Source organism: Mercenaria mercenaria, unplaced genomic scaffold, assembly GCF_021730395.1.
Source record: "Mercenaria mercenaria strain notata unplaced genomic scaffold, MADL_Memer_1 contig_990, whole genome shotgun sequence".
NCBI classification, from domain to species: Eukaryota; Metazoa; Mollusca; class Bivalvia; order Venerida; family Veneridae; genus Mercenaria; species Mercenaria mercenaria.
The window spans coordinates 35,139-63,050 of NW_026463910.1; the positions used below are offsets into that span (position 1 = coordinate 35,139).

The window sequence follows — 27,912 nt, forward strand, 5'->3', positions numbered from 1 at the left end:
ATTCATTCAATCTTAATCCCTTCCTTAATAAGATATTTGATACCATGGCACCCCAAATATCTCAAGTTTGTTAGTTCCTTTATTCGTTTACATCTAAGATATTCACTTCCAATATCTATGTAAATTTTGTTCCTTTCTGTCGGCCCGAACAATTTTCTGCACAACGGATGGTTGTTCACTATTTTATTTCTTCTTGGGATAATATTCTGATATTGGCCGAACAATTCCTGTCCAAAATCAAACTATACTTGGGGACTCCTAAGCACTTTTTTACATTTTTTCCACCATTTAAGATAAGTCCCTTCCTTATCACTATTTATCACCATCTAGGGATAGTCACTTTCTATCACATATCATAGTGCAGTCACTATCTCTTTCCACATATTTTTACTCATAGAGTAGCCATTATTTCTACCAATATCTATCTAATATTCTGTCCTTTCTGTCGGCAGAACAATTCCTGCACAACAAATGGTTGTTCACTTTTTCTTTCCTGAGATGATATTGTGATTTTGGCAGAACAATTCCAGCACAACATCAACTGTACTTTTAAACTTACTTTTCAAATATTTTAATTGCTGTACTTTTTGGCAGAGCAATTCCTGTACCAAATCACCTATAATCATTTTCAATTGATGTAGTTATTTCCTTGTTGTATTCTTGCATTGGGGATGTAACATTTGGCTTGAAACTTGCTGTCTCTGGACAAGTGTTAATTCAATCTTGCGTTGAAAGTGTTTATTGTTGGTGCCTCTATTACATTATTTGGGAGGTTGTTCCAGTTTATAACCACTCTATGACTAAATGCACTGGTCCTTGTTTCATGTTTAGCATAGTCATTTTGTAGTTTTCAGTTATTCCCCCTAGTTACAACATTGTGACTAAATTTCAATAGTCTTGTTGCTGTTATATCTAGCTCATTTATGAGTTTGTAAACCTCTATGACGTCTGCTCTATATCTCCTGTATTCAAGAGTCGGTAAGCCGAGTTGTTTAAGTCTTTGGCTGCAATCTAGTCCATTGAGATTCTGTAGCGCTCTCGTTGCTTTTCTCTGGACATTTTCTATTGCTATCGCATCGTTTTTGTATTTAGGAGTCCAGATGACCAAGACATACTTTAGATGTGGGCGTACTAGAGATTTGTATAGTAGCAGGAACATTTCTTTATCCATATATGTAAATGTTTTCAACATCAGTCCCAGGTTCCTGTTTGCCAATTTAACTCAGTGCATGTGTGTTTGTTAAAGGATAGTTCATTGTCAAAAATTACACATAGATCTTTTTCATGTTCTACTTGCTGAATCCTGTGTATTTTCTTTTGGCTATCTTTCATAAAGAATTCAATAGGTCTTTCTTTTCCGATGTGCATAGTTTTGCATTTCTTTATGTTGAATATCATCTGCCATTTTACAGCCCAGTCACAAACATCAAAAATGTTGTCTTGTAGAATGTCTGAATCTGAATTGATTAACGAATGCCTTTGTCTGTAAAAACTACTAGTCATATAATTATAATGTAGGACTAATACACTTTTTCTTGTGTATTAACGTCTGCAGAAGCCTGCGGGATTGTTTGTGACCTAGACCGAAAGTCGAGGTCAAAAACATATCCCAAGGGCTTCTGCAGACGTTAATACATAAAACAAACGTGTATTGTCGACATCCTTGCATAAAAACACATTACACGACGACTTAAGGCATTGTTTTCATATGTGATGACTTTACGATTCCAGTACATTTTAGTTACCATTCGGTTGTTCTTTGAAACGGTAAACATGAATTCGGCGAAAAATCAGGTAAAAACATACCGACTGATACTAACAAAAATCGAAAATATAATAACTACAAACGAGCAATAGCACAGGTTACACGCTATACTTATTTATTAACAGTTATTTACAATAACTGAACAGACGCTTTGTAAAGGCAGTGAACTCTAAGAGAAGCTAGTGCGTACATTGATGGGGGCAGTACGTTTTGGGTTTGAAACTGATACAGCTAAACATACTATGGATTACATTGTATCTATAGTGATACAAGAAGAGGTTGTTATGGAAGAAACAAGACGCAGATGCCAAATATCAGTGTGCGCAAAAATACATACATATGTCCCTGGCAAAGCATGTCAAAAATAAAAATCACGTATTAACAGCTAACAGCACGTGAACTGCCTTGTTTGCACACGATTCTTCTCCCGTTTATACATGAGCGGATCCAGTGAAAAAGTAGTTTTTATGCAAGAATATTGATAATAATGTTCCTGTAAAGGACTTGTAAGCAGTCGGTTACACGTTATGGATGTACAAGCGTTTTTTTTTGCAGGATATCCGCCATTTTGAGAAATGTTTCTTCGAATATTGCTTTCTAACAAAAGTTTTGCCAAAACTTAAAGCCAAATAATTAAAATATGGCTAATAATGTATCATTTAACCAAATAGAATCTGCTTTTACGAGAAAAAAAATCACCCTTATTTTGGGCTGGCATTTGCCTAAAATTGACGTAAGTTTTACAACGGGGTAGGGGTAGGTAATTTCAAATATCTATGAAAGAAGATCAGGTTTGGTTTTGATATTTTTCTGACTGATACATATAATAATAAGCTATAATTGAAATAAACATTTTCAAGACAGCAATTTATTTTATCTAGAATATATAAATTAAAACAAAAAGAACAAAAATATGAAAATTCACCAGTTTTTGAAAGTTTTTCTTAATAAATCTCTTAGATGCATGGTGACCCCAACTTTTTTTCTTTCCATTGTTAAGAATTTTTTATGCCATTAAAGCTGCAAAATATTTTCAAAATCTTACCGTCAGTTTTTTTGTAGATCTAAATACATGTTTTCCATCGAAAATAAAGTGGGTGGAGTAATTATGTCAACATGTAAGAGCTGTCAGTGGACAGCGCGCTCGACTATTCTCAGTGCTTGATAGTATAATATAAGCAATGAGTAAACCTTTAACATTACAATAAGCATATTCTAAGTCGAAAAGTGGCCATAATTCAGTCAAAATGCTTGATAGAGTTGCCTCCTCCTTTCTACAGACTGGGGTCATGTTGGTAAACAAGTATGTAAAATATGAAAGCAATTTCTCAATGGACTTTGAACATATGTGGCGTGGTACGCAAACTTTAACATTTGTTCTAAGTTGAAAAGGGGCCACAATTCAGTCAAAACGCTTGATAGAGTTGCCTCCTCCATTTTACAGACTGGGGTCATGATGGTAAACAAGCATGCAAAATATGAAAGCACTATCGCAATGGACTTTGAACATATTTGGGGTAGTACGCAAACTTTAACATTTATTGTAAGTAGAAAAGGAGCCATAATTCAGTCAAAATGTTTGATAGAGTTGCCTCCTTCTTTTTAAAGACTGGGGTCATGATTGTAAACAAGTATGCAAAATATGAAAGCAATATCTCAATGGACTTTGAAAATCTTTGGGGAGGTACGCAAACTTTAACATTTGTGTGACGTTCACGCTTACGCTCACGCTCACGCCGACGCCGGGGCGAGTAGGATAGCTCCCCTATTCTTCGAATAGTTGAGCTAAAATGAAAGAGATTTGTTAGCGACATTTATGCTGAAACAATACTACTGACATCACCTTGTATTCATATTAACCTGTAAGACATGAAACCCTTAATAGTCCAGTAAATCTAGTGTCAAAAATGCAAATAACGGAACAAAATTGCACAGAAATGGTTTTTGTGTTGTCATATTCTATAACATGTGCTGAGTCTATAGTGAAAGATTTACCAAAATCCAAGTATGCAAAATATGATTTTTGGACAAAATAGCTGGAAACTGTATCTAAAACCGCGATTTTCTGGAATATTGAAAATACGCCTATATCTATGAGTAAATTGGAATGTTTAAGCTTAAAAATATTGAAACGTATCTTGTATATTGTTTTCAATGACTTCTTAACATTAGATGTATATAAAGATACACAGAAATACCTTTGATACACTTTTATAATGCATTTTAAAGTTCTTTAACTGTCTTGCAAATATTTTTGTTTTAAATTTGTGGATCAGATTTGGAAGAAAAGGGTTGGAACCCTATTATTTTTTTTTTCACTTGAAGAATAACTATATGAAATCTCTTTCAAAGTCAAATATAGGACCGTAGAAAGCATTTTCAGATACGGGGCACGGGCGCACACATTATCAAAATCAGCTAAAGTTGACTCGCTGTCAAAATATTTGCCAAAATCTGTCAAATTAATAGGGTGACCCCACCCCGACTGTTCCTACGGCTCTGAAATACACAGGTAGGCAAGTATGCATGCGGATATGAATGCATTCTTTTATTTGATTTCCATGTCTAACTTACATAGTTACTTCCTGTATGACTGTAATCATGATGTCTGCTGAACTTTTAACATTCAGGAAACACTGTCTCTCAGCAAAACAGATATTTCTGAATTAGTCTACCGACCTACTCACCACAGATATTCTACAAATATGTTCCCTTTTATTTCTTCAGAAATAATCAAACATGTCCTGATTTCTGAGCTATTATTTTTGTAGATGTAGTTAAATGGGGGGTGGCAGGAGGTGAATGAGAGTAGTGCTCTTGTGCTGGGCGAATGTCCGAAACCTTGGGGGCAGCAGGCAAATAGCTCTAGGGCTGTTAGTTCTCTACTGTGTCCAGAATTTAGTCTTGAGGAAATTAGTGATGATTATCCGCAGAGGAGCAGTACATTGACCGGTAACCAGCTTGATGACTGTATCAGATGATGGTGGGAGTAATATTGCTGACACCACTAATGCTAGTAGGCCTGGTAGGAATAACACCGTATTTAATCAAAGCAAGTTGATTAGTACTGGAGATCATTAAGAGACTGTATCCACTCATAATCTTAGCACTATATGTGTTAGTACAGATATTGACCTTTCTTGGAGCGCCCCTTACAGTTTAGAAAATATGGCAACCGTATCAACCCTTAATTCCAACATCCAAAGCAATCTGGCCAAATTCTGTATCTACCATTCTGCCCAAGCAATGTGCAATTTAGACAATGTGGATACCTAGTAACCCTCAAGTCTAGCACCCATATGACTTATGCCATAAATAAGATACCTTACTTACCCTTTCTTTAGATGCCCTTGAAAAAATGGATACTGTAGTCACACCTGTTTCTAGCGCTCAATGTTTTCTATACAATAATGTAGGTACTACGTATCTAACTTTTCTCCTAGTTCTATGTGTGCTATAGACAACACGGATGCTGCATTCATCCAACTGCCGACACCAATACATGTATAGCGAAACTGGCCATCACTATACCGGGTCCGATACTCCTATTAGGGGCGGAAGAGATTTAACAGACAGATATAAATACAATGCAGTCACTAACTACCCAAGATGGCCTTGGATTTCACTTGGTGATACAAAATATTTCCAGTTGGAGATACAGAATACGTGTAGATTCAATGGAGTCTGGAAGTTAAGCGATGCTGCTCGTCGATGATTGTTCCTCTTGGCAAGGTGATTGGGATCCTCCTCTCTGATTGGCTGTTTCACCTGTGACCTCTTACAGTGATCTAATTGAACTTAACTGAATTCCCACTACAGAACTTTAGATTGTTAAAGATTTAGTCAGCACTTAACTCCAGTACAAGTACAAACGATTTATCACAACTAAGTCCTCTGCACGTCGAACAGACGGAATAGTTGTCATGAAAGTTGTTTGCTGTATGTGCCAATCAGGGTCCAGTTGTTCGAAAATTTAACGGGCTGTTGAACTAACCGCCGGTTAACTTTTGATTTAAAATTTTAGTTAATGTGGAAAACACTAGTATGATGTTTTGATTTATGGTTAGGACATTTTATTGTTCATATTCCTTTATCTAAAACTTTGATTTACTAAGTCTTCTAAAATGTTGAAATATCACCCTAAATGTTACTCAACCATTAGCTTAATCGCCCGTTAAATTTTCAAACAACTGGGCCCATGTAACGAGGTGTAAAACATTAGCATGTAGTTGCAGAAAAGTAGGTTTGGAATGTAGTCCACATGCAGTGGACTTGACAATCTGAAGTTCACTATATCTACAAAAAATAAAAGCTCAGAAGTCAGGACTTGTTTGATTATTTGCCTTGATATGTACTGGTAGAGATACTAGGTATTACAATACCATATAGCATTTAAGTAAAGCTATACAGTGTGATAACTTCTTAAAATATAATATTTGTGAAATTTAGTTATTACCCTTACAGAAATAATAGGCCTCTCGCTACTAGAAGCAGCTAGGTAGATCTAGCAGTTAAGTAGCTGCTACCACACTGCTACCAGTAGACGCTAGATGCTATTGGTGGTGTTTCGTATGCAAATAAGTTTTCCTGCTACTTGTTATGGCTAACTGCTACTTTTTCCTGCTACCTCAATTGCTGCTACTTGTTACTTTCTTTTATAGTAGCGGCAAGCTGCTACCTTTTTCTGTTACTTAGCTTCTATTGGTAGTGTTTTGTATGCAAATTAGTTTTCTTGCTATACTGGTAGCCGCTACATATCTGCTACCTTTTCATGCTACCGAGCTGCTACCTTTGAGATTATTGTAGAATATTTCGTGGATGTCATCTAATCCGCCCAGGGTAAACATAGTAAAGTATCATGAAGATTGGACCACAAAAATAATTAATGTACTACCCCCACAGTATTCAAAACTGAAAAGGTTGACCTTGATATCATGACTAAGACTCATGTAGATTGCAAAAAAAATATGGCCTCTAGCGTGTCCACAAAGAAATCGTCTATGCCTATAATCAGATGACAGGCTGTCAGATTACTGACAGAAGTGGTCTCAAAAGCTCAGCTGATCACACTGAGATATTGGTGAGCTAAATAAATGTAAAAGTTCCAAAGACTGGCTCAAAATACAGACCCAAAATCAACAAAAGTGAAAAGTAAGAAAATATTAACCATTGGTTATGTGGAGACATAATATTGACTAGATCAAGATTTGATTTCATAGAGCTGTCATTGATAGAAAAGTGTGTATTGATCTATCAAAAGGTATGTATCGATGATAAAAAATAACAGGCAACTGTCATTTGATATTAATTTTATCAGGTCGAGGCTGATATGCGCTGCCGAGACCTGATAACATTTGTATCAAAAGACAGCTTTTGTTTTTCTATTTATCATGTAAATCACTCAACCTAACTAGAACAGAATAAGCCCTCATCTCTTGTTTTTAATATTGACTTCTGAAGCAAAAAAAAAAAAATATTTTACGGATTTCAAAATGCATCGGCTCCTGGAATATCTGGATGAAACAACATAACAGCGCCATCTTAAATTCAACTAGGACAATGTTTTTTGACTTTCTGACATTCTTATAAAAACTAGCAATCAGAGAGACTGTTACCTGCGTGAAAAAAATCACCCACTTGAGTAAATCAGAATAGAGAACATTTTATACATTTGAATCGGGCAACTACATCACATGTCCCAAACACTGAACATTGCATTTCCACCTACATACATTGTGATATCATGATAAATGTTAGGGGGCCTACACAATGACATCAAATTGAGTGCTACTTTATTGCTATGGTAGCAGGTAGCTGCTGTCATATTAGACTTAATGTGCCACCAAAATCGCTTTGTCGCTACCTTATGTCTGTGCTAGCAGGTTCCTGATACCGAAAGTGGGGGGTCTCTACTAGTAGTGAGTAGACAGCAGGTGCATAGCAGATACTCGCTACCACCTGCTTCTTTCCTGCTACTAGTTCTTGCTATCAAAAATAGAAGTGACTAGGTAGCTGTTTGGATTGCTAGCCGCTACCTTTGGTTTTATAAGGGTAATTGTTACCCATTTCATAAAGATAATGCTAAAATTGTTGGTTATCATGTTGTTTTAGGCGGCCATATCAGAAATAAGGCAGTCATATTGGATATATGATGTAATATTGGATTAAAATGCTGTAGGGATTATGTGTAATGAACGTTGTTTTACTTTTCTGTTATCATATGAATGTTTGACACACTCAGATGCAGTAAAAAACATACGATGAATAAATTCCAGAAATTCCCTTAAGTTATGGCAGCCATATTGTATTTGGCAGCCATATTGGATATATATTGTTTCAAATATAATTTTCGGTGGCTGGTAATAGACTCTGCTTATATCCTTTAAAATTTTGACATGTTTAGATAAGTATATATGAAGCTATAATGGAATTCCAAAAAAAAAAACGCTCTTTCGTTTCATTTTTTCAACATTTTACCCCAAACATAGGGTATTTGCATCACAATTTTTTACGATTTTGACATTTATATAGACCGACGTTTTATCGAAATTATAAATTTCCCTGTAGAGCTTTCCGCAAAATATATTGCGGAAGGTTTTACAAGTTCACGGTGGAATTGACTGAAAAGCGATAACTAAATACCAACAACGGACAAAGAAACATATTTTACACACCAACTGAACATACTGTCTTACTGAAAATATTGAAGTTCTGTCCGCGGTCTGAAAGTGAAATTCACATCCATGCACTTTCGCAACACAACACGAAACTGTCAAATCTTATTTATTATCAAGAATGAATTTAGACAAAATAATATTCTAACGGTCGGCTTTGAAAGTAAATATGCGGCCCGTTACAAACGTTTTGTCTATGTAGTATGCATATGTTTATAATCGATGTGTGTAACCAGCATTTATTGGTTGTTAATTAAATTATTTCAATAAATTATTTGTTCCGTAGGCTAAACGTATTTTTCGTCTAAGCATGTATAATTGATTCTATATATTTATTCAGTGTTGTATTGTTCATGATATGTCATTAAATTACGCTAGACTAGTCTGTGTAATGTGTCAGGAAAGTAATTGGAGGTGCAGTTTTAGTTACGCTAAACCAATATATCACGTGTTTGTGAGCTTTCCTACATTGCACTTCAATAAAATAAGATCCAAATTTGTGCTATGCAAGCGGCCGTCATTCGATTAAACTTGACACAGGGACATTTTGAACGTCCAAATATTAAAAGGCGCCCTGTGCAAGTTTAATGTCATTGAACTACTGCCTAGGGGCCTCCGTGGCCGAGTGGTTAAGGTCGCTAACTTCAAATCACTTCCCAACATCGCTGTGGGTTCGAGCCTCACTCGGGGCGTTGAATTCCTCATATGAGGAAGCCATCCATCTGGTTTACAGAAGGTCGAAGGTTCTACCCAGGTGCCCGCTCGTGATGAAATAATATACGGAGGGTCACCTGGGGTCTTTCTCAACCATTAAAGCTTGAAAGTCGCCATATGACCTATCATGTGTCGGTGCAACGTTAAATCCAAAAAAAAAAGTACTACTGCTTACACATACAGTAAGGTCACACTGTTTTCATATATAGAGGTTATTAACTTCAATCAAATTTTGAAGGGTAAGAGGGTAGATGGATTAAGACTTAGAAATAGGTCTATAAATAGCCTAATTAATGTATTTTATTTGGTAGTCCAAATGGCAAATAAAAGAACGTTTCGGGACAGCTTGATAACCTTTGCTGTCCCGTCTGTTAGAGAGATGAAAATGTATCAGATTGTAAAATAAGTCATCCAGATAAGCAAACTGAGTATGGCTATTTCTTTGGAAGTGGCTAAGGGTCTTGTAACCTTACTTCTAGATCAAGAGTCTGGAATTCCAGTAATCAAAACACATGATTGTTATATTATGTACTTTTATTATTATTTTTGTTATTATTATTATACCAGATTTATAACCAGTGTAGTGTCTAATGAAAATAATTAATTATGAAATTAGGACAAACCAACATTTAGTAACAATTATTTAATTAGATAAAAATTAGATAAATTTTACAAACGCGGGTTTTTGCAAGGATTCAAATTTGCACTATAAATAATTATTGGTAGAGATAATTTATCCGAACCAGTTACTCCTAGCATACACCAGAAACAAATATGGCAAAATGTGTACCAATTCGGAAGAGCGAACATTTTCTACAGCAAATCCATCTTGACAAATAAAATTAATTTCATTGCCTCTTTTTATACATGTCGGAATCGTACTGCACACTGGTGCTTGTTCAAAACTTGCATATATATATAGGCATTGTAACTAAAAATACAAACTTCAAGTAGGCACTTTCTATTTTAGATATATATGCAGTTAACTGCATCAAAGTATGCAGTCTGAAAATATTTAATATATCATTTTCTGAAAAACAGTTATTTGAACTGAAAAAAGAATAGATCAGGGTAAAATATCTGGAAAAAAGGAGACAACTCCGCTTTACTACTTTATTGAATGCTTAGGTGGTTATGTACATAGTATCTCATGCAAAGCGTACTATTTTTACCTCCAGGGACGAAAAAATCATGCATAATTAGTAGCAATTAGTGTAAAGATAAGCACTTTGAAAAACTAGAAATTTGTCCATGGGACAGAATGCCCCCACTACATGACATTAAAATGACAATTTTTTCCTAGGTCAGGGGCCGTAACTCCTACAATATCAAGGTGCACAACTGCACGTGCTGACCAACATTCCTGTAAACCTTGGTAAATAAAATTCAAATACTTTTGGACCTACGTGCAACACAACATTAAAATGACTATTTTTTAACTAAGTCAGGGGCAATAACTCCTACACGACTTAATGAATCCGAACGCAATACCCCAGGTGCACAACTGCACATGCTGATCAACATTCCTGTAAACTTTGATGACTCTAGGTCAAATACTTTTGGAGCTACGCACGACACAATATTAAAATGGCCATTTTTAACTAAATCAGCGGTCCTAACACCTATATGACTGAATGAATCTGGACGCAAAACCCCAGGTGCACAACTGCACATGCTGACCAACATTCCTGTAAACTTTGGTGACTCTAGGTCAAATACTTTTTGAGCTACTCGCGACACAACATTAAAATGACCAAATTTTTACTAAGTCAGGAGCCATAACTCCTACATGACTGAATGAATCCGGATGCGAAATCCTAGTTGCACAACTACACATGCTGAACAACATCCCTGTAAAGTTTTGTGACTCTAGGTCAAATACTTTTGGAGCTAGGCGCAACACAACACTAAAATGACCAATGTTTACAAAGTAAGGGGCCATAACTCCTATATGACTGAATGAATTCGGACGCGAAACACAAGGTGCACAACTGCACATGCTGGGCAAGGTTCCTGTAAAGTTTAGTGACTCTATGTCAAACACTTTTGGAGCTAGGCGCGAAACAACATTCTCGGAAGGACGGACGGGCGGACGGACAAGGGCAAATCTATATGCCACCCTCCCCATAAGTTGGGACATAAAACATTTTGTAAAGATCAAATCATTTACTGCCTTGGGGGAAAGTGTGACATTTTTATGGTGAATTTGTCAACAAACAGACGACGTTTCTTAAATTGTTAAGACCCACATAATTTCAAAAGGTAAAATTTGTTGAGAAAGTTATATCTGGAAAGAGAATGATCTCTACTACCCGTATATATGCGTCAATGGGAAACATATCATGAAATATGAGAAAATCGAAGAAAACAATGTCAGGACTGTTAGATGCATGACTGTGTTATCATGTTTAGCAGGTAACATAGATGGCTTACTTTTCTATTGCACTGGTATAACATGGACAGGATTATGACTGTTAAACAGTGTTCACTCAAACATTTCACTCTATAAACATATTGTTTCCCTTGTGTAAATAGGGCTTAGCGTTTGTCTCTAATATATACTCAAATCTCTGTAATGATGTAAAATATTAAATATTCTTTTGAAAAAATTGAGACGAGAAAACTATATACTCTCTCTCTCTCCATGTTAACTGGAATAGGAGTATAAAACGAAGTTTCAGAGACTTTTCTGCATTAAATGGTATAGTAAAATTCAGATCAGTTAATTTTACCATACGTAAGATCCGCGAATATTCTCGCGTTATCAATTTTTATAGGTAGGAAGAATTTACGAAATGTATACCACATAAGCACAAAATTATTTACAACAAAGCGTCTTCAATACATACGAGCGTAACTATAACAAATCCACTAAACAAATACAGTGATATATACATGTCTGAATTGTAGTATTCATTGGTAATGGTTCAACATGTATACACATTCAATTCTTTATTTAAGTTGATCACATGGATCTAATGAATTTTCAGAGATTTGCAATAAGGGTTATATTTAAATTCCGAAAAGCTCAAATTCATACATGAAATATACTCAAGGTGACAAGTGCGTATCATATCATACTAAAGTTCAACAAAATACCATTGTGACGTCATGATGTTATATTGACATTGTTACATGGGGCGCAATATTACATGGACAAAACTGTTTGAATTGTGATTAAATGATTGAAGAGACACGAATTAAAAAAAAATGTTTTACGTGTTAGAAACTACATTTCACTCATGCACACAAGACCTTACAATTTTACTTATGCGACTCGTGAAACAAACAGAAATTCTCTGATGACTCATTTTAGACAGATATTTCATTTTATTCTTACTGTAACCTGTAAAAAATAAGTAAGATTTCGGATGACTATGTTAATCTGTATTACACTGATATATCAGAATGCCAGTTTTATCATAGATTAGTTATAATAAATAAATAAATAAATAAATAAATAAATAACAAAGAGACAAAACAGCAAACTTCATTAAGAAGCATATATACGAGGGGTGTTCCAAAAATAATGTCATTTGTGTTTTATTTCGCGGAAATCGTGTCATGTGTACACAAGACCACCTCGTGTCGATAGACTGATCACTGAATCGTAACATAGGTAAATATCTCGCTCACACGTTCACTGACCTTGGTACAATATACATTGCTTTATAGCGTATTCATTACACTTTACACAAAATGACTGGGAAAAGAGCTGAAAATGTGCTTGAAATTAGGGCCTACATAAAAGGTAGGTCGCAACTCGGCATGAAGCTTGTAGATATTCACCGTGAGGTGTGCAACATTTATGGGGAGGGTCAAATGTCTCATAGGACTATTTGTAGGTGGGCAGCTAAACATAGGACTGGAGACCAGCAACTCAAAGATGCTACTCGCACAGATCTTCCTGCAAAAACTACGTCGAAAGGTAACATAGAAAAAATCCTCAATTTGCTAATAAAGGATGCCCAATTCACCGTAAGACAATTGGCCCAAATGACAAACTTGTCGTTAGCACGAGTTCATGGAATTATGAAGAAACACCTAAAACTTAGAAAAATAAATGCAAGATGGATACCCCATTGGTTAACAGATGAACAAAAGAGGACCCGTGTAACAATTGCAAAAAAACTTAAGAACATGTACCCAAATTTCAGCAAAAAGGTTTTTGATAATATAGTTACTGGTGATGAAACTTGGGTTTATTATTATGAACCAAAGCGGAAGTATTCCAACCGAACTTGGGTCACCAAAATTGCGAGACGCCCAAGTATTGCCAAACGAATACGAACGACGAAGAAGGTTTTGTATGTATTTTTTTCACTCATAAGGGTCCAATCATTCAAATTCGGTACCAAAAGGCAGTACGGTCACTGGCAAATTCTATAAAAAAGTTGTTCTAAGAAAGTTGAAGAACTACTACAAAAGTCGCCGCCCAAAACAGGACTTAAGTATCTCCGACTTTTGCATGATAATGCACCCGCTCACAAGGCACGCATTGTGACCGAGTTTTTGGAGTCAGAGAAGGTTACCGTCCTTTCACACCCTCCGTTTTCGCCAGACCTGGCCCCCTGCGACTATTTTCTGTTTCCCAAACTTAAATATCATCTGTCTGAAAAGAGATACAAATCGAGAAATGCCCCTGGATCTGCTGTTTATCAGTATCTGAAGGGTGTTCCCATAGAAGAGTATGAACAATGCTTCCAAAAGAGGATTGACCGGCTCAGAAGGTGTATTCAGACTGACGGAGAGTATTTTGAAGGACAGAGCAAGTTAAAATGATCAGAACATTTGCAGTATAGGAGAACCGATGCAAATGACATTACTTTTGGAACACCCCTCGTATACACCATTTGTAAGGTTCCGCAGGTGAAATTTGTAACATGTGTACTAATATACTGTATAATAGTATGTAGATCAGCAACACGTGTTTATTAAAAGTTATTACAAAATTCTAAATTTGATTTCTTCAGTGATATTTATGGCTGTTTCAATGACTAACTGCAGTGTTAAAGGGAAATTTGATTGTTGCATATTTACTAAACTCACATGTACAAGAAATGCAGACTGGCACCATCGCCAACTTGTTCATATGGTGAGGAAGATCAGACTGCGGAGCATATACTTCGGAGATGTAAAAAGGCATGACCATGAGCGAGCTGCGACTTGGCCGATAGATACTTCAATGCACCAGAACCTGTATGGGGCATTGAGGATCTGCTGCAAACCAGAAGTTTCGTCAAAGCTACTAATTGTAAAAAAGGAACGAATAAAAATATAATAAATATGACTTAATTCCTTCATTATTCAGACACATTTATACTGATCAAATGAAGCGTATTTTAAAAAGTATAATCTTTTTTCAGTCGCCGGATATCCAGTCTACAGATAGCTCAAATTGACCCGGTATAGTTTATTAGTTAAAAATAGTTTGATAATGATAGTACATGAAAAAAAAGCTACTGGTCTGACAATGTATGTACGAACGAGAAGAAGAAGATAAAAACAAATTATTTTTGTCAAATGATAAATGGTAATTCTCAAATTATCAATCTTCTTGATCTTTATTTATTCAACTAATGAATGTAACTTTTACTCATTTGGAAAAAAATATGCTGCCTGTCTAATTTTAAGCAATAACGTTGCAGATGTTACAGGGACATGGAACCGAAACATTTTGCTGTAAAATGTTTATCATATAATAGACTGAGGTGTGTAATAGAGAAAAAATGATGTCATATCCTTTGTCCTAAATGCCTATAATTATTGCCAAATGACAAATACTACTCGTCAAATGCGTTAACTTTGTGCGTTAATAATCTGTATCCCTTACACTTAGGAATGTTACTTTTAATCACGTGAAAACATATGAAATTCTATCAGCCTGATTTGAAGCAACAACATGTTCTTAGTGTTATGAGATGACATGGTCGAAACTTTTCACTCTAAAATATTAAGAAATGTTTTTAATAGAGACAAAGTTATGTTACAAAGGCCAATGACTATTTACAAGATGCATTTATACACTGATATATTCAGCTCTTTATCTGAATAAGTACTTAGCAATACGTATTTGGCATTTAATGTTTCGTATTTGCAATTAACAATTATCATTAATTGTTTGACAATTACAAATGTACAATTTCATAGGCAATATTTGACATTAGGCATATAGCATTTTGCAGTAACTGTTTGCCATTTAGCATTTGGCAATTAGCATGGCACAACGGCTTTCCATAGCCTTCCGTAGTACTTAATAAATGTCATTTCGTTTTCAAAACATGTTGCATAAGGTGTTTGGCATTTAACATTGTTATCTGATATTTAGCAATTGACAAATAACATGGCGCACCAGGTTTCCATATAAGCATGTACGTTAGCATCACCTTGGTAGAACCGTTCCACACGCACTGGAAGTCTTTACTCTAGGCCAAGTTTACTCCCATTATTGTACCGTTAAATTATGGAGAGAAGTCCGGTTATGTAATTAATTATTAAGTTTATGCATGCATTATATCTTAAGCATATCCATACAATACTGACAGGTAACAATGTCACAAAAAACAAAACAAAAAGAAAATAATTTATTCACATGTTTTACAACAATAAATTTGATAATCCTTCTTTTCATATTATATATGTCAAATATTCCAAGCCGAGATTCAACGAGTTTTTCTCCAACTTCATTGTCCATGTGTATTAAAAAGGGAAGCGAACGAATAACGTATATGGCATGCAATTGCAATCCACTATGAAATGGTGTTAAACTGACGTATCAAAAGTTTTAGAATTTTAATTGCATGCGTATTATACAACATTTTCAAGCAAAAAATCAGCAATAATTGTAATTAAGTCCAGAAAACATTTTCTGATTAAAAGATGCACCTTGTTGGGTCACATCTGAATGCACGTGCCAATAACTAAAATTGCACGTGCTGACAACAGTTAAGAAATTTGATAAGATATTTAGAATATAATCACTGCAAACAATAGGTATTCATAGCTTAATAAACATATGAAAAAAAAATCAAATTTCTAATACCATTGCTTCTTGAAATATGACAAAACAGAGTTTTTTTAGTTTTCGCGATTATCAGCTTCTGTAGCCGTTTCCATGGTTACGGCACACCGCTAGATTTCTACGACCGATCTTAAAACCTCCATTTATTGCCGAACTGTATTCTTATATAAGTGTAAAAAGTTCTGTATGATGGGTAAATTAAAATCCTTACAAAGGGCCCGTACCCACGAAAGCTTCTTCAGATAATGAAAAGATAACGGAGACAATACAGATTTTGTTATCTTTAGTCAGGTCAAGAAATATTGAGGGAAAAAGAGCTATGATATTTGTGGAGGCCGTTTGAATAATGTGCTGTTTTGTGATCAGGGAAATTCATATTTCTTATTAGTTCTAAGTGTATGATTCCTATAACATGCACAATATAGGTTTTTTCTTAACATCACATACTTATTGAAATTTGACATTTACTGGGTTCAAAATTATGATTTATCAACGATAAAACGTTACAAGTTGTTATATCTCTACAGAATCTTTTTAAAGCACCTTCGACACAGGGTTTGATTTTCTTTTGAATATCTTAAATCCAAACGTCTGCAGGTTTTTAAGCACATCTAATTTTTCATTCTTTGAAACAAAACCCCAGTTATTTCGAGAGAATGTTTTAAATCCAGTTGTCTTGTTAATCTGTAGTCCAAAATGAACTTCTATGGCAAGTTGTTTCACACACTCAAACTGTTGAGACAGCAGTATGTCTGGAAGAACTTTCCATTCCCATCCTTCTATATCTATCTTCAGAATAGCGATTGTTTTCTATGAAATATATCAAAATAAATGCATCAATTTTATCATTTAAACATGCACAAATTTCTCTTTTATAATTTAGTTAAATATGAACGTGACTTTAATGCTATTGAAAATATAAAGGAGTGACTGCAATATATATAATTATTTCATTCTGCAGTATAAACACAATCATGCTATGAAACTAATTTCTTAAGAATTGAAAATTATAGTAACCATACACGTGAGTGTCGAAGTTGTTTCATTATGGACGAAAGCCTCAGCATTTCCCAACAGTCATCATTAGTAAAATCTTTATCGGCTATCCCAGTTAGATGGAAATACACTCCCGATGGGATTTAATTTTCTTTTCTTAAAGGTTGACTGAAAAATAAACGCCATAAATATCTTTTAGATTTAGCAGTACTTCTAATTAACACTTTTAATACGATCACACTGTACAGCGAAGTGTATTCTGCTAAAAGCAAACAGTAGGAGTGAAAGATGTATAATATTCATCAGTGTCTAAGAACGGCAGGCAAAACTGAAGTTGAATTTTGAAAATTGCGTTCAAGCAGTATATTTTGTATGACTTTCCAAGAAAATGCATTTTGCCCAGTGCCATTACACAATAAATTTAAAGACTTTATTAGAAAATTGATTTTCTGTCCATGTTCATATCTTATAGTTCTGTCCATGTTTACAAATCATATATAGAGTTCACTTTAAAACAATGATAGGGTAGTGTGGGCTGTCACAAATGTAATATAATTACTCCAACAAGGAGGCCACTCGTATACGTGAGAAAGTCCTGACAAAAATTATCATTTTTCCAAAATTTATTTATTAACAACCTTGTTTTGATTTCTGATAAGGAGAATACCAAAGCGGAATAAAAAAGTTAGAAGTAGTAACTTATTAATTATCAAAGCAAGGGTGGCTAATCACCAAATTTTGAGTCTAAAATGGTCGCATTCGGCAATTTACAAAAAGCAAATGGATTTGGAAGGAGTTTCTATTAATTTCTTAACAAAGAAACCCTAAATCCTATGGTGTTATAATCACAAATCTCCAACTTGAGAAGACTGCAAATCATATTGTACTTAGAGGAAAACACTTTTCTACTTGTGAGGGGCTGTTTTTGCAGAAATAAATGGGTTTTTTTAAGATCTTTTATTACAGGTTTAACCCTGTCCTCATACAGCTCCAGATTTAAAGTAGCACGGGAGGTTCCAAATTTTTAATGTATCACAAGAATGAAAAGAAAATTCTGGAAAAACCAATAACAGACCAGAAATTAAAAATAATTACCACACCCTGTTTATCAGTACTGTGGTAGAATATTCTAGAACGCTATAAGATATAAACAACTCCTCAGAAAGTCAAAAACAATGAGTTAACAATAGAGACTTAGGGGCAAAGACATGCTCATTTACTGAAAAGTGATGGAATGTTTATGATAATGTACAGTCGCCATGCTTGTGAGAATTACATAAGTTACAGTTACAGTGTTGAAAGTGATAAGCATAGTTAGATTTCAGTCTAAGTTACATTGTCGGTATTATTTCTAAATTCTTGATAATTAGGACATAAATTTAATTAAAGCCATAATCCACAAATGTTTAATGTTCAAACTGGTAATATTTTGTTGTTAAGAAATAATTTATACAACTTTAAATTTTACAACATAATGCAAATGAAACATATATAATAAATGAATAAAGGCTTCAAATATTTCATATTTAAAATTATAACACATATACTAAATAACATTCACTTTTATAAATTGCAGTGCACTTGGTTCAAATCCTGCATAAGGCATCTGGTATGTTATCTTTGTCCTTGATATCCTGAATATCCAAGATATACTCTTGGAATAAAATACTCCATCTAAAAATATCTTTAATTTTACTTTCATTGTGTTAATAAAAGTTAAAGGAGGAGCACAACAATAGGGTTCATTGCCGCATTTAGATTTAATTCAAAGTGCTGAATTGCCAAAATAAGATACTCTTTTTCAATAGTATAGACATTTCCTGAACTTCTTTGAGAAATAACAGACATAATGATTCATTCCCGAGTTGTCATTTTGTAAAAATACCCAACCAGCACCAATGTAACTAGCATCTACTTCTAACGTAAATGTTTGTTTGTTGTTGTTTTTATTTTTAATTTATGCCAAAAAGAGCTGGTGCACGCTATGGCCTTAATTCTTTTTAATGATTTTTGACATTTATAATTCCGGATAAATTTTTAATTTTCGTAAGTAAACATGTTAAGGGTTAAACACATGAAGACACATTTTGACGAAATTTTCTATAATATCCAGCCATACAGAAGAAAACGCATTAGTTGTCTTTTATTGGTTGAAACTTGGAAATGAGAGACTGATTCAACCGGATCTTAAATTGATTTTACTTGACCTTGTGCCACAACATGACCTAAGAAACTAATACAAGATTTACAAAATTCACTTTTTGATGAATTGCTCAGTGAACTTTGCCTCACTGAGAATTCCTTGATCGTCTGCAGATGACTTTGCCAATTCTCGTGGTATATAACGGTATCGTCAATGAAACCATCACATTTTCAAGTCCAACAAAATGTAATTTAAAACCCGTTGAAACGTTGCAGTTGAATTTCCATTTCAAATGATTTTGTATTGAAATAATCTTTCAGGGGTAACCATTGCTGAAACTTGTTTAGCATGATCTGTGAGAGCAACTTGCCAAAATCAGTTTTAACAGATCAAAGTTCTAAACAAATTTTGCATGTCCAACTTGACAGTCGCCAGCTCTATGTATTGGAACTAAGTCAGTTTCTGTTACGCTGTTAATTTTCCCGTAATATGTACACAAACGGTAAGTGTTGTCCGAATTTGGAACAAGAGTACATGGAAATCTCCAGAAACTGTTTATTGTAATGTAATGACACAGCCTTATGATCAATAAGACTGAAATTTTTAAACCTGATAGGAAAATTTATGAGTTATTTAATGATGCAAAATTTACTATTATTTTAATTCTCAAAGTCATTTTACAGGCCATTTGAATTCACATAAATATAAAAAAAAAAACTTCAGAATTCATAACGAATTGGACCATTATCTGATAGTTTTTATATTTAATTCAATACCATCTATTGCTAAAATTAAAAACAAATGTTTTTTATGAAAATCATGCAAGAACAGAATTATACTTTATGTAACAGAATTGAAAAACAATGTAGTATAATAAAGGGTGAAGATATACATGTAATATCAATCAATAACTTTCGAATTTATATATTTAGTGATGAATCGATTGAAAATACATGGACAAATAATAAATATTTAGATTGTTTTCGATTGCCTTCGGGTTAAAATATTATTTTGTGTAATTTTGTTTTTATTGGTTAAAATTGTTAGAAAAACTAAAAAAACTTTGTCAGCAGTCCAATCGTTAGTACTGTTACAAACGTAAAAAATACGCCGCGCGGCATACAATACTATCAGGCGGAGAGCGCATTTCTACGATCCTGGGCATACATGACTATGATCACTTGATGCATAATTACAATATGCGATACTCAATAAGAATTGCAACAAACGCAAAAATGCGATCTGCGTACGTAATGAGTTAAAATCTTCAATTAACATTAGCTGCCTCAGCTTTTCATAACAAGTTCCTATGTTCTTTGATGCACACAACCTATCAAATAACTGCTCTTTAACACGGGCGAAGTGGTTTAATACATGTAAGCTTGAGAACATATCGCCATATGGTCATCCAGTTTTATAACATAGATGCCCATACTCAGTAGATGACCACTATAGTATTTTGGCAGTAATTTTGTCCTCTTCGAAAATTTGCAGCTTCAATTGTTTTCCTCTTGAAAACAGTATTTTAACCTTTGAAAATTAGACGGTAGATATGAGCTCATCAAGTTATTTCAACATTTTTACTACTGTTGTCATGGCAATTAATAACTTTCATACATTTTTACATGCAGAAAAATAGTGAAATCAGTTTTATTACACTGTCAGGTAATAAATTTATTTATTTTAAACTGCGACAACAAATGATGAATACTTACTTATCCTATGGAAACATTATTAAACGGATTAACAAACGAACTGTAACCATGGCAACTTAACGAGTTCTTTTTGCTTTCTTTACAGAAACATTTTTGTTGTCAATTTTAACATTGATCAGCCTTCAAACGTTTAAAAGAAGCTAAATTTTTAGCCCTGTGGTCATAGCAACGAACAGTTAAATGTACACGTTTTGTATTTTGAAATTAACTAGGTCGAGAATTCTACCTTTAGAAATGATTTTAAATCACACATTTAAACGTTAACAAAAATAAAACAATAAAACATTTTATAAGAAATGTTTAGTTTCTGGATTCCAAAAAAAGTTATTTCCCTTAGTCAGGGCCGTTTCTTTCACAATAATGTTACCGGGTTTCATCATTTCTGAATAGTCGCGTATGCTTACATTCATACTTTAATCAAATTCTTGCAACATGAATCATTTATCATTTTGTTTTTCCAATTCATTTACGAATAGACACCACCCCCTCCCAGTTACTCCCATGCATCCTTTTACAACAGCACATATGCAAACAATAAAATTTCCCATAAACAAAAGTCCTTGCCAAGTTTTATGATTATATTTGGTCAATACATGCATTTTGTTAAAACATCACATGTTCTTTATCATCATTTTAGCGAGGGCCAAAGGTCCACGGCAGTGTTTGATTTATCAGGCGTTGTTAAGCGTATCGCCATTTTTGATCTCTAAGTTTGCCAATAATTACTTGATTTGCTCAGTTGTAGGGAGAAAAACTTGGTAATATTCCCGCGCCATAATGCACAGACATACATTAAACATAACCCGTCTGAATATAGTTTTACACCCATCAAAATGATATACACAACAACTTACCTAGGATCAAAGGTGTGAACTTCACAGTTGTAGTTCTTAATTACGTCTACTTCGAAATCAAATACAAACCTTGAACTGAAAATGAATGAAATCTAATGTACTACGTACACTATGCGAAACAGATCGCCTCAATAATAAGCTGATCATAACGTATTGACCTTTGTAGCATAACATGATAAATAAGAGTTCACACTGGTGAACAATTATTACCCTTTATATTATTTTCTATTTGTGGAAAGGGGTACAGAGGGCTCCAAGGATGTGTCTTTGTACCGATTTTTTTTTCAGTCACCATTTTGGGTAGTTGTGCCTGTTGTTTAATATGTTTGTGGTACATCTTTTTTCTCTATATTGAACATATTGAGAATTCGGTTTCTTTTTACTATTTCTGTTCTTAGGTCATTTAGCTTACCGTGTATAACTATCGTTTCTTTGATTTCAATGCTTACACGGATTATAGTGATATATTTACTATTCACCATTCTTATATCTAAATAATTATAACCTTACCCAAACGAATAAACAATGCATGGGACTCCAGGCTTATATTTATGATATTCACATACGACATATCCAGACTCGCCTTCTGAACCACATAATTTTTGTTTATGACATAAACCCTCCTTTTTATTCACATAGCTGGAGAAGAAACAAGTACATTCATACAAACACGATATGCACTATGACGATCTAAAGAAAATATTGTTTGGTAACTTGTCTTAAGAAACAGAAGGGATGCTAACATTAATAGGCGTTTTAAATAACGTAAGTTTGTTTGTTTGTTTTTTTTGGGTTTAACGCCGTTTTACAACAGTATTTCAGTCATGTAACGGCTATTTTTCTGCATGTAAAACCAGTGTTCCTGGATTCTGTACCAGTACAAACCTGTTCTCCGCAAGTAACTGCCAACTTCCCCACATGAATCAGAGGTGGAGGACTAATGATATCAGACACAATGTCTTTTATCAAATAGTCACGGAGAACATACGCCCTGTCCGAGGATTGAACTCGCGACCCCGAGATCCGTAGACTCTTACCTATTGAGCTAAGCGGGCGGTTAAATAACATTGAACATTTCTCCGTTCAAATGTTAATATTGGCAAAAAATCAACGTTCGCTAACTCAAGCATTTCCATCAGTAAAAAAGTTACTATTGTGATATACTTACTTGAAATATTCATTCAATAAATTTTCATCAACAAAACTGGTACATGTACTATCAGGTAACGTTAAACATCCTTTGGTCGCCTAAAATGATTCAAAGTCAAGTAGACGTGATATACATGTAAGAAAAAAACATACATGTATTTCATTTGCTAGCACAAATAACATATTTCTTATTGATATTGTCGATCAGTCACAGAGAATGTCTGCATCTTAAAAATACACAACAGGACGTAAACACAAACGAGAGTTATCGGGCTATCATAAGGAATATACAGGGTATATACTGCATTTTATGCACATTATTAAGTACGTTTGCGTTTATCACACAAAAAATCAGCAATGAAATAATGATAGAAATTCTAGTAAGACTTTAGTAAAACCACAGAAAATGTCATAAATGTTTAAATTAAAAAAGAACAAAAATCTGTCCTTTGGTATTGTGTTTTTCACACGTGTATTATCTTTAATATGGTGACCGGGTCAACCAAGTAATAAAAATCAAACGTCACGATCCATGCAACAAGAACGAGGAGGATTTAGCAATTTTAGAATACCGTTTGTTACAATTTCCGGTAGAATCGCAATACGACAGTGTTTCTACTTTATCTGATTGTAGAGCGACTTGGTGTTTTTGTTGAGATTGAAAAGCATGGACCGTTGCAGATAAAACAGGAATTTTAATGTTTCATATGATAAAGATAATTCAAATTCATATAATTTTGACCGATTGACCTTACACGATTTTGTATGTAAAACACTTGAACGCACGATAAGTTCTAGATCAATAAATCAATTAGAGTGTTCCTAAGCATTTTAATTTGACATAATATTTGTGTATTCAAACACCGCGCTTTCAATGAGATAGCACGAAATAAAAAAGGTCTAACGGAATAGGACACCACCAAAATTTTCAGGGGTTAGGGTATGGTAACGAAAGCTCTAATATACAATTTATAGTTACGAGGGAAGTCTCAGAATTACGTTTGATCACTCGTTATGGAACTGCTTGTTGTAATACACATTGAAATACATAAAGGCACCGGAGGCGAGTAGGTAATGTTCTTGAATTTTATGCAATGCGAAAGAACATCGCGTACATGACATCGGATTTAGTAAATAAAATGGGTTAAACAAAATATCAAATTGTCTTACTGTTAATAATTCTGTGTAATAGCACCAGAAAATGCAAAAAATACAAATAATCCAATAAAATAAATGTCATTTAAATGGTTTTTACAAAGAAAGATAATTCTTAAAATCACCAGGGCGTGAATTCAATTCTAGTTTGAAAAAAAAAAAAAAAAAAAAAAAAAAAAAAAAAAAAAAAAAAAAACAGATACGCCTTTTGTAGAGGTAAATCTCTATGCTAACTTTATATCTAGCGAGTTACAAAGCAAATTAACGAATCATTATCAAAGTAACACAAACGTGATGTCTTATGCAATCGTTTTTACATTTGCATAAATATCACCAATGTTTTCCGATTTTGTGGACGCAAACAATATTATTTTCTGAATATTGTTCTGGGAACTTGTCGTTTCTGTACATGTTAAGGAGCAATATATTTTTAATATACATATTTTTGAAATCCTCGAAAATAAGAGTATATAGTGCGTTTTCATTTATACACTATTTCTGTAAATATTTTGAAAAAGTTTATATAAATTTATTAGACTGATATCAATATATTGTGATCCTGCATTATTTTGCGACATGAAAACAGTGGATTTAATTGGTAAATTATGTACATGTAGGACTTTATGATACCGAGTATATTCGAATTTATATCGTGTTAAATTCTGCATTGCGGATTCCTTCTGCCTAAGATACATCAAAACAAAACATTTGTTTCTTTTTAATCTCCAGTCAGACATACTTTGTCAGGTAGATGAATCAAAAAGTGTTGGCCACATTCCACATGCGAATAAACGAGCGCAGTTTAATCTATCAAATGATGACCAAGAGTCTATTCGTATGATTAAAATCACAAGATCCGACAACATTGTTTGTACCTCTATATATAAGAGGTGTGTAGCAAAACAAGGTATATGGCACGCGGATTGCACAATAAATACAAAAACCTATGTTCTCGGCCGAGAACCTATGTTCTCACTTCAGATCATAAGTTTTTCAAAGAACCTAGGTTCTCAGAATATTTGTGCAAATGGCCAAAACCTGTGTTACACATGTTACACATGTTACACCTCAGTCCTTAAATTTGGGCGAAAAACGTCCAATGTTATATGTTAGTAATGTTATATAGAGGTAACAAGGATGTTACAAGGCTGTTACATGGATGTTACTTATGTTACGTGTGTCTAAGAAGTGGCGTGGTTTTGCAGGCAAAATGTTACACATGTTACACCTCATTTTTTAAATTCGGCCGTAAAACGTCTTAAGTAATGTTATATAGACGTAACAAGGATGTTACAAGGCTGTTACATGGATGTTACATATGTTACGTGTTTCTAAGAAGTGGCGTGGTTTTGCAGGCAAAATGTTACACATGTTACACCTCATTTTTTAAATTCGGCCGTAAAACGTCTTAAGTAATGTTATATAGAGGTAACAAGGATGTTACAAGGCTGTTACATGGATGTTACATATGTTACGTGTTTCTAAGAAGTGGCGTGGTTTTGCAGGCAAAATGTTACACATGTTACACCTCATTTTTTAAATTCGGCCGAAAAAACGTCTTTAGTAATGTTATATAGAGGTAACAAGGATGTTACAAGGCTGTTACATGGATGTTACTTATGTTACCAGTTTCTAAGAAGTGGCGTCATTTTGTAGTCAAAATGTTACACATGTTACAGCTCATTTCTTAAATTTGGCCGTAAAACGTCTTAAGTAATATTATATAGAGGTAAGAAGGATGTTACTAGGCTGTTACATGGATGTTACTTATGTTACCTGTGTCTAAGAAGTGGCGTCATTTTGTAGTCAAAATGTTACACATGTTACAGCTCATTTCTTAAATTTGGCCGTAAAACGTCTTAAGTAATTTTTTAGAGGTAAGAAGGATGTTACTAGGCTGTTACATGGATGTTACTTATGTTACATGTGTCTAAGAAGTGTCGTGGTTTTGCAGTCAAAATGTTACACATGTTACTCCTCATTTCTTAAATTTGGCCGAAAAGGTCTTTAGTAGTGTTATATAGATGTAACAAGGATGTTACAAGGCTGTTACGCGGATGTTACTTATGTTACGTGTGTCTGAGAAGTGGCATGGTTTTGTAGTCAAAATGTTACACATGTTACACCTCATTTCTTAAATTTGCCCGAAAAACGTCTTAAGTAGTGTTATATAGATGTAACAAGGATGTTACGAGGCTGTTACATGGATGTTACTTATGTTACGTGTGTCTGAGAAATGGCGTCATTTTGTAGTCAAACTGTTACACATGTTACACCTCAGTTCTTAAATTTGGCCGAACTACATCTTTAGTAGTGTTATATCGATGTAACAAAGATGTTACAAGGATGTTACATGGATGTTACTTATGTTACGTGTGTCTGAGAAAAGGCGTCAATTTGTAGTCAAAATGTTACACATGTTACAGCTCATTTCTTAAATTTTGCGGAAAAACGTCTTTAGTAATGTTATATATAGGTAACAAGGATGTTACAAGGCTGTTACATGGATGTTACTTATGTTACGTGTGTCTGAGAAGAGGCGTATTTTTGTAGTCAAAATGTTACACATGTTACACCTCATTTCTTATATTTGGCCGAGATACGTCTTTAGTAGTGTTATATAGATGTAACAAGGATGTTACAAGAATGTTACATGTATGTTACTTATGTTACGAGTGTTTGAAAAGAGGCGTCTTCTTGTAGGTGACTATTTGCATGCTACTGAACACTTCTTAAACGTCTTTATACATGTTACTTAATGTTACATCTTGTTACTTGATGTTATTCTTGTAACAAATGCAAAGTGTGTCACCAAATTGGGCCAATTTTATGCCCTATCTCAGTTTATAAAATGACGCCTCTTCTTAGACACACGTAACATAAGTAACATCCATGTATCATCCTTGTAACATCTTTGTTACATGTATATAACTCTACTCAAGACGTATTTCGGCCGAATTTAAGAAATGAGGTGTAACATGCGTAACATTTTTACTAAAAAATAAACGCCACTTCTCAGACACAAGTAACATAAGTAACATCCATGAAACATACTTGAAACATCCTTCTTTCTTCTATTTAACATTAATAAAGACGTTTTTCGGCCAAATTTAAAATATGAGGTGTAACATGTGTAATATTTTGACTACAAATAGACGCCTCTTCTCAGACACACGTAACATAAGTAACATCCATGTAACATCCTTGTAACATCCTTGTTACCTCTATATAACACTACTTAAGACGTATTTCAGCCACATTTAAGAAATGAGGTGAAACATGTGTAACATTTTTACTACAAAATGACGCCACTTCTCAGACACACGTAACATAAGTAACATCCATGTAACATCCTTGTTACCTCTATATAACATTATTAAAGACGTTTTGCGGCCAAATTTAAAATATGAGGTGTAACATGTGTAACATTTTGACTAGAAAATGACGCCTCTTCTCACACACACGTAACATAAGTAACATCCATGTAACACCCTTCTAACATCTTTGTTACATCTATATAGCACTACTTAAGCCGTAGTTTGGCCAAATCTAAGAAATAAGGTGTAATATGTGTAACATTTTAACTGTGAAATCACTCCTCTTCTCAGACACACGAAGATTTTGCAAAGTTTTCCAGTATAAGTGTATGTAAACCAAAGTTTCTCGATTAGTACAGGTAAAGACCTGTTCTCCGCATGTAATTGTCTACTTCCCCACATGAATCCA

General features: G+C 34.2%; 1 long non-coding RNA gene across 1 annotated transcript; it reads right to left on the reverse strand.

Moving 5' to 3' along the window:
• Nucleotides 1-15,642: 15,642 nt before the first annotated feature.
• On the reverse strand, nt 15,643-22,866 carry LOC128555056 (uncharacterized). The gene is made up of 4 exons (XR_008369774.1): nt 22,393-22,866; nt 21,883-21,957; nt 17,197-17,338; nt 15,643-16,984 (listed from the first exon to the last, which is right to left on the reverse strand). It is a non-coding gene; the product is annotated as an uncharacterized LOC128555056 (long non-coding RNA).
• Nucleotides 22,867-27,912: the final 5,046 nt, after the last annotated feature.